The following is a 13,247-nucleotide window of genomic DNA, read 5'->3' as shown; positions in this document are numbered from 1 at the left end:
TATAGAGGATAGCATGGCAATTTATTGATTTTATACAAATTAAAAATATTACATTCTGTTATATTAAATATTATATATGTATGTCTTTACCTATTTATCTTAAATATAGCATGCTTAGAAAAGGTAAAGACATGTTGTATTTTTAATAGATGTAATATATTTAAAATTTTCAATAATTATTTGAAAATTTTTAATTCAAACTTTTCAAATGGGAATAATAAATTGTAATGAAATCATTTTTGAAATATAATAAAATTGTTGGTATAAAAGTATAAAGCATACATTAACTTGTATAATAATTGTACAATTAGGCAATTATATAACAAAATTATTGTAAAAAGTTATATAACATACACCTATTAATACAATTCTGGAGTTATTTAGTTCCTCGTAAAGAGTATATAAAAAGGAATTGAATGCCAAATATCGAATTGTATACATATAGGTAATTATGAAATTGTTGATAAACATGAATACAGAATAATTTAAAGAAATTTGCAGATTAATGTAAAAAAATTTTGCCCAGATTCCTTAATATATGCTTTCTGTAAAAAATTAGTATAACACCTTTCATTCTTATTTATATTTAAAATATAAAATGTAAAATGACATTTCCTATATGTGTGAGTCACTTTTAAAAATTCTTTTGATTTCCATTCGCTCCATTTTTTCCCTTCCTTTTAAATAAAAACTTCTAATTAGCCTAAAATAAAGTGAAATTTATATAAATATATCAAAAGTATGAATTTCGTGGCCTAAAATTTCAATATGTGAAACTGTAAAATGCTGGTAAATGTCTTCTTATGAGAAATTAAAATGATACACTTTTGCTCATCTTATATTTCAACCGTATAATCTCATCATTGTGTTAATACCTTTTGTAAATTTTATTGTTATCCTAAAAGTATGCAATAAGGATATACGTTTATAATAACGGAATAATAGAATGAAAAACCGAGTTTGGATTGTATATTCATACTGAACGGTTGCAAAAACTATTTTCCTCTTACAAAGTAAAAAATTGAATTGATAATATATTAATAACTTCAATTTTTTTTTTTTTTTTTTCTCTTGGTTTTTTGAAAACAAAAAAATAATATTCTAAAAATTAAAAATATATTAAATTTAAATTTTCAATAAGATATTAAACTAACATTATACTATAAAGTGTGCATGTGTATGCATATACGCTCTGTGGATGAGTGTGTCTGTATAAAAGCACATGGTTAGTAGTGCACCTATTAACAATGAAAGAAAAAATAAATTATCTGGTAAAATAAAAACGCATATTATTATGGATAAAAATGTGAATTCTGCTAGAAAATTAGCAGATAAAAATAAAAAAATACGAGCACTTTCACTCGATAACGCAAATTTGAAACGTGAATTAAATAATATAAAACTGAAACTTAATAAATTACTTAATGAAAATGCTAATAAATCTCCAAATCGTTTTGATATACTCGACGAAATGGAAACAGAAAATAATGCTAAATCACTAAATGTTGAACTATCTGAGAGCATTAATGACTGTGAATTGGTACATGACAACAACGATGAATTCATCGAGGAACATGAGAACAACAATGATTTTATAGAGGTACTAAAAAAAAAAAACACCATAAAAAAATCAAAAAATAATGTACAGCAACAATCTAAAGCACATAATAATAAAATTAGCAATGAGAATATAAACACAAAAAAACCTACTATTAAAAAACTTCCACCTATAATAATCACTTCTGAAGACATAAATACAATAAAAAAATTAATTAAATTGCAACTAAAAATTGATAATTTCATAATAAAATCTAATAATAAATATAAACACGTTTTATATGCTCAAAATATTGCAGAATATAAAAGTATATTTGATGCACTAAAACAATCAAACGTAGAATGCTATTCGTACACAACTAAAACCGATAAACCGATAAATCTCGTGCTAAAAGGTTTACATGACAATTACGAACCAGAAGTAATACTAAAATTACTAAAAGAAATGAATATCGAAAATGTTAATTTCACCAAAATAGTGAGAATGACAAACAAGAAATCAACAATTGAAAATGTAAAGTTACCAATATATATAGTCCAAGCGGGACCCGAAAGTGTTGTAGAAAAAATTTTGGCAATCAAAGTTTTAGACAATCAGATAATTAAATGGGAAAAATTAAAAAAGAAATCAATTGTACAGTGCACTCGATGCCAGCGATTTAATCACTCTTCATTCAATTGTAACATGCAAGCTAGATGCGTGAAATGTGGACAAAATCACAGTGCAGATTTGTGTGAAATAAAAAAGAACAGTCCGGCTAATTTATTGTTTTGCGTTTTGTGCAATACAGCTGGTCACCCATCTTCTTATCGACAATGTCCGATATACAAAAAGAGACGGGAACAAATAGAGATAAGTAAACAAAAAAAACAAGAAAATGATATTAAGAGAATTAATGTTGTTGATAAATTTATTAACCCTCATATTTCTTTTGCAAATGTAGTATCAAATAGTAAAAATGTAATTAATAACAATTTGAATAATAATGTAGATTCTAATACTAATAAAAATTCATATCCCATTAATATTCCCAATAATAATCCGAATTTTATAGGTAATATGATGACCATATTAGATCAACTTAATAAAAACGTTACTACACTTTGCGAAAATTATAGCAAATTAGAAAACGAAATTAAAAATCAAACTTCTAGAATAGATTTTTTATTTGAAAAACTGTATGATTAATCACAATTTATTAAAAAAAAACATAAAATTTGTATCTATAAATATAAATTCATGTCGTTCTTTGGGAAAGCAATTATCACTAGTCGATTTTTTAAGTAATAACGATCCAGATATAGCAACATTATGTGAAACTAAGCTAAGTCCAAATCAAAAACTAACCTTAAAGCATTATAATATTATACGAAGTGACAGAATAGGTGAAAATATAGGGGGTGGGACAGCTATCTTGATTAAAAAAAATATTAAATATGAAATTGTCTCTCTAGTTGCTCTTAATAACTTTATTTGTTTGGAAAACTGTGTAATTAAAATTCAAATGCAAAATAGAAAGTTGCTATATATTGTGGCAATGTATGCTTCGTTTAGAAATGACCATTTATTTCAGACAGAATTCTTGAAACTTTTTGATATTTTGAATTTGGGAAGCACTGATGTTTACTATATTTTGGCAGGGGATTTAAACGCCAAGCACTCATTGTGGGGTAATTCAAAACATAATCCTAGGGGTATTTTTTTAAATAGATTTTTGCATGAGAACGCTATTCAGTATAGAAGTACCATATATTCTTCTATCATACCATCATACACTAGGGGTAACTCATTTCTAGACATAATTGTGGCTGACTGTAGACTATCCCTTAAGGCAACAAACAACAAGTTAGAAACTTTAATATATGACAGTGATCATTTAGCTATTTGTACAGAAATACTCTCTATAGACAACGAAAACTTTATGTATGACGTACCACATAGTAGAAAGTCATTCGTATATAAAAAGGCGAAATGGAACCAATTTAAAAAATACATAAGACATGAAATCAGATTAGATGAAGGACTTCATAACCTCCCAAATAATAGAAATTTATCAATAGCTGAAATAGAAGGGTCCTTGGAAAAAATTAGCTTTATAATAAAAAGTGCAATGAATATCTCTATACCAACTTATACAAATGAAAATAACAGTGTTGACAAATATTCCAATCCAATTATAGAAAGATTAAGAAAACATAAAGGTCAACTACTTTCAACCAAATTCAGACTATTGAAATCAAATACAAATACTAATCATTCTCAAATTGTAAGAGTTAATTCACTTCTTAAAATTATTTCTTCTTTGATTAAACAAAATATTAAAAAATCTGTTAATTGTTATTGGGAAAACCGACTTAGAAACATAAAAATTTCGAATAATAAAAGTTTATTTCCTGAAATAAAAAAAATTTTTAGAAATTACAACCAAGAAAATATTTTGCGCTTGAAAATTCCCACAAATAATTGTTCCATTTTAACAGAAGCTAACATAGATACGAATTCATTGCAATTAGATGACGGAAAATTCATAATTGAAAAGGAAAATGACTTGGTAAATACCATGGCCTCGCATTTGTCACAAATACATAACCAAACAGATCGAAGACTTTCTTATATACATGATACCGTTAATAATACAATAAATAATTTTAATAACTTGTTGTCAAATTACACAAATAATAATAAATCACTCGTTACTTTTAATAACACCACACGATCAAATGAACTAAAAGAAAATCAAACGCACAATTCCTATTTTACAACATTTAATAACCTAAAAAGCATATTTTCAAACTTAAAAAACAAAACTTCATCAGGCATGGACGAAATTCCAAATATAGTACTAAAACATTTACCGGACGAGGCTATAAACAGATACTGTATAATTTTCAATAACAGTTTAAATTTAAGTTATTTCCCGAAATCATGGAAAAAAGCGAAAGTTATTACAATAAAGAAGCCTGGAAAAAATGCAAATAACCCCAACAACTTTAGGCCTATAAGTTTACTGCCTAATATAAGCAAAATATATGAAATTATAATTAACAGATACCTAACTGAACAGACCAATGAAAGAAATATTATTCCCGAGAATCAATTTGGCTTTCGCTATAAACATAGCACAACGCATGCCATGACGAAGTTTTCCTCTGATATATGTAGACATATCAATGGTAACAAATGCATTGCAGCTTGTTTTATCGATTTGGAAAAGGCCTTTGATACTGTTTGGTTAGACGGCCTTATTTATAAATTACTAAAATATGAATTTCCACTTCATTTGGTTTTCTTACTTGCTGATTCGATACGCAAGAAATCCTTTAGTGTAATTTCTTCTAGTGGGAAGCTTTCTAAAGAATTTAACTTGACCAATGGATTACAACAGGGAACTGTGAATTCCCCAATCCTCTTCAATATATATGTAAGCGCTATGCTGGATTTTCTAAACAACGGTTTAGGATTTAATTACAGCATAGCTTTTGCTGACGATTTACTCATATATTCTGCCGACGAAAACGTAGATTCTGTTCAATTTAATTTACAGAGTAACTTCAATAAGGTCATTAAGTATTGCGAAAAATGGAAATTAAAAATAAATTATAGCAAATGCGAAACAATTTTATTTAGGAATGTCATTAATAAAGTTAACAACAATATAAGAAGGAATTGGAAGGATTTCAGTCTGAAGGACAAGGATAAAAAGGATATACCCAAGTCGAAAAATATTAGATACCTGGGGGTCCATTTTAATCATCTATTTAATTTTAGAAATCATGTCGATAACCAAATTAGGAAAGCGACAAACGCCTTTTTTAAACTAAAAAAGCTATTCTACAACAAAACGCTTAATGAAAAGGTAAAACTACTGTGCTATAAAAGCTATATCAGACCAATATTGACATACGGATGCCCAATATGGTTCAACATTAGTGCTTCTACAATGGAAAAGGTAAGATTATTTGAGCGCAAATGTATACGCGCTTGTACCAATCTTAACAAAAAACCTACCTCAGACTATCTACACTTCTACTCAAACAAAACAATTTACGAAAAAGCAAATATCATTAGGATTGATAACTTTATAATACGTCTTATTCGTAATCATATTCAAAGAAGTTCAGAGACTAGTGATAACTCCTTAATTTGCCACCCCTGGTACGAAGATGAATTTTATATTTTAGAAACTCTTAATACGGGATTTATTCCGCCTGAAGGATTTATTTTCCTTGACCGTATCAACTGTGTAGAAAAAAACAATTTTATTCCATTAATATATCATTATAAAAGACACACGAATGATAAAAGAATACCAATAGATTTAAATTTAATTCATGATAGGTCTACTGAATTATTCAAATATGACACATTTATTCCAAATTCAAATAAATTGAATAATAACATAAAATATTTTTGGAAATAAATGAAAAATATTAGGTTTAGGTTTTAGTTTTTAATTTAGATTAAGCTTAGTTATTAAGTTTTATTTTACCTATAAAAAAACTTAAGTTTGTTGGTTTTTTTTAGGGAAATTTTTCCAACACAAATACCAAAACAATAAAATTCTATAGTAGAATAAAAAATAAAATCAATTTGCATAATATAAATTTAAAAAAAAAATTATAATTAAGGATAAGGATAAATTACTATATTAATAAATGAGAGAGCTGTAAATTTAAGCCATGTGCATTTTAAAAGAAAACAAAAAATAAATGTAAATTCTTTTAGTTTTATTTTGAATTATGTACAAATATAATTAAATCCGAAATAAAATAAAACATTGAAAGAATGAAAAACCTTGTTTTTAAAAGAAAATATTTTTTATTAGTTAAAGAAAATGTGCTAATTAATAAAACTTTTACTCAATCCGATTTTATTGAATATGTTATAACTCACATAAAGGGAAAATTATTATTATTTAAACATGTGTAAATGGGTTCAAAACTAGGGTTATTTATTTTAGTTAGAAATAAATCTCTTATGAGATTTATGATTATGAAAAAATTAATTTTTTAAACAAATTTACATTTATGTCAAATACTCAATTCATTTCTTCTTTACCTTTTTCCTTTCTCCAAAAATTGAAATTTTTCTTTTTAGGATATTATTAATCTTTTTAATATCATTTCTCTTTTATTTAATTTAGTTTTCGTATAAAAAGAAAAATGCAGAAAAAAAATATTAACACAAAATTTTATAGCTTGTTAAAATTATTATCACAAAATAATCTTAATTTATTCGTAAACATGAGGTGAAACATCTAGATATTTCGATTTTTTTTTTTTAATTAACAAAAAAAAAATATTGATTAAGGTTTGCATATTTTGCGATTGCATATTATGATTAGCCTTAAGCTATTTTATAAATCATGCTAAATTTGTCAAAAAAAAGGGTAATATTTTTTTAATAAACACATACACACACATATTCTTTTTCGTTTATATGTTGTTTTTCATATGTTAATAAACAGGATTAATACATTCACATAAACAAATAAAATTTTCATAGCATAATAAAAGACTTACAATATTTGCAATTTTGCACATTGCACGTGTATACTTTGCTTTGTGTAATAAGCTCTGAATTAGGGGCTGCATCTACACCACTAACGTTTTGTTTAATCACCACTAATTTTACATTATTGAAGTTAGCACATTTGATGTACATTACAATAAAGATATTAAATTATTAGAGATTTAAATTCACCACATAATTTTTCACGAGATTTTCTAAAAGCATAAAACATGTTAAAAACCTATTTATTTAGAAACTTTATTAATCTTTCGAATAAATTCTATATGTACGTATAACAAATACAAGTACAAATTTTTTTTTCATAAAATTAATAGATTAAATAATTTGTTGTTCTATAATAATAAAAAAACAATTTTTTTTTTCTATTCACGTACTTTTTTTTTGTATTATATTATGACTTCCGCATAATTTTGTATTATTGGATAAGTTTTTGACACCTTTTTCAAGTTCAAAGTTATATTTACTTATATTTCAAATATTAAGTTCATTAGATAAAATATTTATTATGAATAACAGCAATGTATAATTTGATAATAATAATAAAAAAAAAAAATTTTTTTAATAACTATGCATAATGCGTATCGTATACCTACTTGAAAAAGGGCCATTCTATTATTTGTATGTAAAAAAAAAATTATTTAATCTTTAAAGCTTTCAATAAAATAAAAATTGCAATATAGATCAACACAATTTTTTTTATATTGTTCTTGCATATTATTATGTACAGTTATTTACAGTTATGTTAGTGCCACAATAAAACGTACAAAATAAAACAGAAATTGTCAAGAAATTTTAATGTTATAACATTGTAAAATTACAATAGTTATACATTTTATACACAGTACTACATGGTTTACAGTCAAATAATTTTAGATCAAATCAGTGATTTTTAAAATATAATGTCGGCAAACGCATAAGTTTCAGTAAATTTTAAATTCAGGGTAAATATCTGAACTTGTGAAAAATTTTGTTTAGATTTCATATAAAAAGAGCTCATAAAAAGTCTATGAAAAAGGACTGAGAATTATTTATACCGTTACGAATTACGACATGCGAATAGAGACAGATATATGTACGTTGCCAGCATGAAAAATTGTCAGGAATTTCTAACAAACATTTATTGTTTTTATTTTATTAAACCATACTTGAAATGAGTTTTGATTTATAGACATTAGATTTAGGCGAAAATCGTTAAAATGCCTACATGCAAATTTTAGGGTGCTTCTGCCTTGAAACTACTTCATAATAATATAATAATCCCACTTCGCCCTTAGGTTAGGTTAGTTCCACCTGCCTCCGCAAATGGTCACTTAGGCCATATAGGTCTCCGTTAGAACAAGCCCGAGTTTCTCAGGAACCGAACAAGGTCCCTAGTATTAACATTCGCTAAATCCGTAACCCACTGAAGGAAGTAAGACTTAGGAAACCTCCGTCTGGATTTTGTCAGTACCGAACATGAGCACTGCAGGTGGGTCACCGTTGCCTTTTCTTCTTCGTCACCTACAGAGATCGTTTGCAAGCCGGCCCACTAATCTTATTACCGCCCCGAAATTCCCACATTGAAGAGATATCAGATCCCTTGTGCGATGCAAACCTAGCCTTGCCCAAACTTCCTAGTTACATGTTGTTTCATTATTTCGCAGTTACTTATTTAAAAATATTTTTTGTTATTATAACATTGAATTAAATATAAGAGCAATTTATATTTTCATAATCAAAAGTTTGAGAGCCAATTGAATAATATATGTATGTTTACTGAATCATGAGTAATTTTAATCCGATATGAAATTATCTTTTTCTTTATAAATTACATTTGATATAATTGCAAATAATTAATTTATGTGTGGATATAAATTATTTTAACTTATCCAATATATATACATTTATATAATATTATTTAATAATATTATAAATTATTTTATCATTATTATGTTGATAATTTTCAATGTTATATGTTAAACATAAATCATTAATTAAAATTTCACTCAAAGAAAAATACATACATACATTAAATGAAATCAATATGTCAATTTATACACCTTCTTGCGTTTTTATGGATATAAAGGTTAGCGTTATACTTGCAAGTTGACATTACGATTTATGAAAAAAAAACGTATTGAATAAATTTATTAATCGATTAATATGTGTGATATCGATTTAAACGTGTGATACATGTAATTTAAAATTTTAAACTTAAATGCCCTTTAAGAAATATAATATTTATTATGTGTCATAATATATGAATTAAAAAATATATATTTTTTCGCAGTTATAAGTAATATGCGGGAGCAAAATATTATATAGAATATACACAATTTTAAGAAATGAAGGGCAAATTGTTAAAAAAGAATGGAAATTCCGCGTAAAATGCAAAAAAAATTATGAAAGCAAAATGCAAAATTCTGTTAAATGAGAATTTAAAATCGAAAATTCCAGATTCGATACACATTATTATGGACAATATTATTTACCATTACATAAATAACTCCGTTAACAAGAGTATGATTGAATATTATAGAATTTTTATAATTTAATTAAAATATTATTATTTACTTTGTTGTACAATATTTATGACTCATTTTAATAAATTAAGAGGTAACCGTATTAAATAGTACATTAATCACAATTATAGCCTAAAAACTCTTAACTTTAGAACAATTTCATTATTGTCAATCGAAATAGAATGAATCATTTGACCAATCTTTCATTTTTTGTAAAGTAGTTATGGAGTAGACCAGCAAAGTAAATCAATAAATTATTTTTCATTCTAAAATCAAGAAATTTTCCACTCTAAAATTTATAATATTAATTTATACCATTGAAAATATAATACCTTCTTTTCATAGTAATAAATAAATTTCCTTATTTTGATCGTTCATTAATAATATAAAAAATATACTGATAAAAAAAATACAAAAATTTAATCAACCTTATACTCGTATTGCAATCTATTTGTTCATAATATTAATAAATTTTTACTAATTTTATTTCTATAATAAAATTGTAATATAACATATATAATAAGGCTTTTATTTATTTAATTAATTAAATTATTAAAAATCCGTTTTTAAAATTCGAGTAAAATGTTGTTCTCCGAAAAAGAAGAAAAAAAAATAAATTTATTTTTACATTTTATACAATTACGCATCGTCGCCAATATTATAATTTGGCATTTGATTGACGTTTTTTTTTGTTTTGGTTGAAATGTCATCGTAAAATTAGATTAATTCGGTAGAGGTTCAATGTTGTAAGAAATTGTTGATAGAAACAAAAAATACAAAACAGGCAGTTTAATCGAAAACAGGTAATTTAAATCATATAAACAATTTGATATTTTGATTTATGTGTGAATGTATTTAGTATAATTCTCATAATACATACCTATGTGTTCAAAATATATATATATGTTGTACATAAAAATAAAGAATTTTCTTTTTACTTATTAGCTGAAATACTTAAAATTTTTATATTAATTACAGAACTTGAAGGATTTTAATTTTTCTATATGATGAAAATTTTTAAAATTTGAAAAATTATTCTTAATAATGACAAACTTATAAAAATATGATATACATACATTTTATTCATATTATACATTATATAGATTTACACATATTATGTACGAGTATGTAGGTTACATAGATGCTTTTCTGTGCAAAATAGAACAAAAAATTGATGTACACTGATGTTCAAAAGTAGGTGAAGGTTAATAGAAACAAACACAAAAATAAAAATTTGAAAACACTTTGTGCAAGTTTATAAAATGAACAAAAATGAATGTTAGTTGTTGTGTATTGAAACAATAAATAAAAAAAATATATTTATTTCCGATATTTTTAAGAAAAATATTTTACACTTCAATGTTCTTTAATATAAAAATTAAAAATAAATATAATAGAGATTAATGGGAAAATTTTTGTGAATAAAAATCTACTTGTGTATTTTGATTAACAAATTGAATAATATTAAAAAAATATACAAAATGTTCAATATTCTTAAAATTTATTGCTATTTTATTTTTAATAATAATAATTTCTAAGATTATTAAGTGTATATAGTTAGTTTCATTACCATTATATCTATTAGAAATTCAAGTTTTAATTATAGAACTTCATAATTATTATAAATAATTTCACTGGAACCGTTGTGTATATTAGGTAATAGTGATATATAAAAGATAATTTTTGTAATTACACATTAGAAGTACTGTTTTTGAGTGGCGCTGTTGTGTTTATAAGCGACTTACTATTCTTGATTAGTGCTTACCTATGCGACATACAGTATACGATTTAATGTGAGTCAGATGAAACTTATATAAGTTAATCCTTATATTCAATCTCTGACTTTATCTGGCGGTAAATAATAAAAATTATTCTATTCATATCTATTCTACTGACTACCTTTAAATTACATATATGTCAGCAATACCTTACACTACTTATTAAACATCAACGATCAAACAAACATGGCGTGTTTGTCAAAATTTAATTAGTAAATTTTCAAAACTGTGAACCTTACCTGTAAATGGTAAATATCTTGCTGAAAGGAATGCTTTTTATTGCCTAAAATACAATTATTATTAAAAAAAATATATAACTTCATTTATCACTTTTAGTTATAAATAAAAAAGTATTAAAAATTTCTGAGGAAGAAAATTAAAAATAATAAAAAAATTTATTCCTTGTTTTTTTTTTTTATTATATAATGCAGCATATATTATGCAATATTTTGAATTGGTTTTATAAACTTGAAATACTTTCAGATCGTAATTTTCAACTAAAAAATTTCACCTTGTTTCGATTATAACTTATTGGTGTGCTTCTTTATCCGTCTATATTTCTATAGTTTACTTAATGCAACGTGTTGAAAGATCACGTAAATTAAACGTACAATATACGTTATTGATGTATACCGTTGCCAGCTGCGCCAGCTTATAAAAAAGGAGCAATTAAGGGGTGTTGTTACACGAATTTGTAGCGGTTAATTAAATTATATCACCTAAACTTATGGACTAGTAATTCACTTCCATATAAAAGGGTTCGCATTTTGAAACTGTTTCCAATTATTCCGAAATAATTAGGAGTTCTGAAATTATTCTAAAAAAATGAAAACAATTAAGAGGAGTTGTTACACGAATTTATAGCGGTTAATTAAATTTTATCGCCTAAACTTATGGACTAGTATTCACTTCCATTTCCATATAAAAGGGCTCGCACTTTGAAACTGTTTCCAATTATTCCGAAATAATTAGGTGTTCTGAAATTATTCTAAAAGAATGAACTTACACATCCTCTTCATATAAACATGAACTCTATAAGAGAAAAAAACGCTTCATACGTATGTAACGAAAAGAGAGCGCAAAATGAAGTGCAAAGTTTTCAATGCGTTTGACTGTGTAAATTAGGGGTATCGTGCAACGCGCTAATGTACATTTTGCATTCATAAATGCAAAAAAAAAAGATAAACGAAAAAATTTGTGACGCACCTAAAATTTTTAATTTTACTCTTAAGTACGTATAAGAATACATAAAATTTATACCTTCAAACAAACAATAAAATTAAAAAATAAAGTGTATAATTATATATACAATACAGGTATGTACACATATGTACGTTTGTATATATAAACTATTCCTAAATATTCATGCACCTTTCAATAAGAAATGCGCTAGCTGATCGACATTAAATCAAGAAAATTCAAAAGAAAAATAAAAATTTAAATAAGAACAATACAAAAAGAAAAAATAATCAAATTGTGTCAGACCTTGTGACTAAATTACAAAAAATCTACATTTATGTATTTATAGTTGGTATTATTAATATAGATATTAATTACCGTGTGCACTCACTTATTATATATTATATTTATCAAATATATCTATATATATAACACATTTATATTCAAGTTTTATAGTTCAACTTTTTGTTTTTCATTTTCACTTTCAATCCTATCTGGCTAAAAGAGAATATAAGAATAATGTTAATGTAAACTATTGTGAATTAATTTTTAGATGTTTTGAAAAGAAATGTTCTATAGTTGACATAATTCAAAAGACTTTTTGTATTTCAGACCGAAAGTAGACAGTAAAATTATAAAGTTATAATTATAATGTAGTTTCAGTTGGCTCTTTGTCTTTAATTTGACGAATAATTTAAA

Source organism: Condylostylus longicornis, unplaced genomic scaffold (genome assembly GCF_029603195.1).
Source record: "Condylostylus longicornis isolate FDR11 unplaced genomic scaffold, ASM2960319v2 ptg000145l, whole genome shotgun sequence".
NCBI classification, from domain to species: Eukaryota; Metazoa; Arthropoda; class Insecta; order Diptera; family Dolichopodidae; genus Condylostylus; species Condylostylus longicornis.
The sequence above is the reverse complement of the archived record's forward strand: the minus strand, read 5'-3'. Positions refer to the sequence as shown.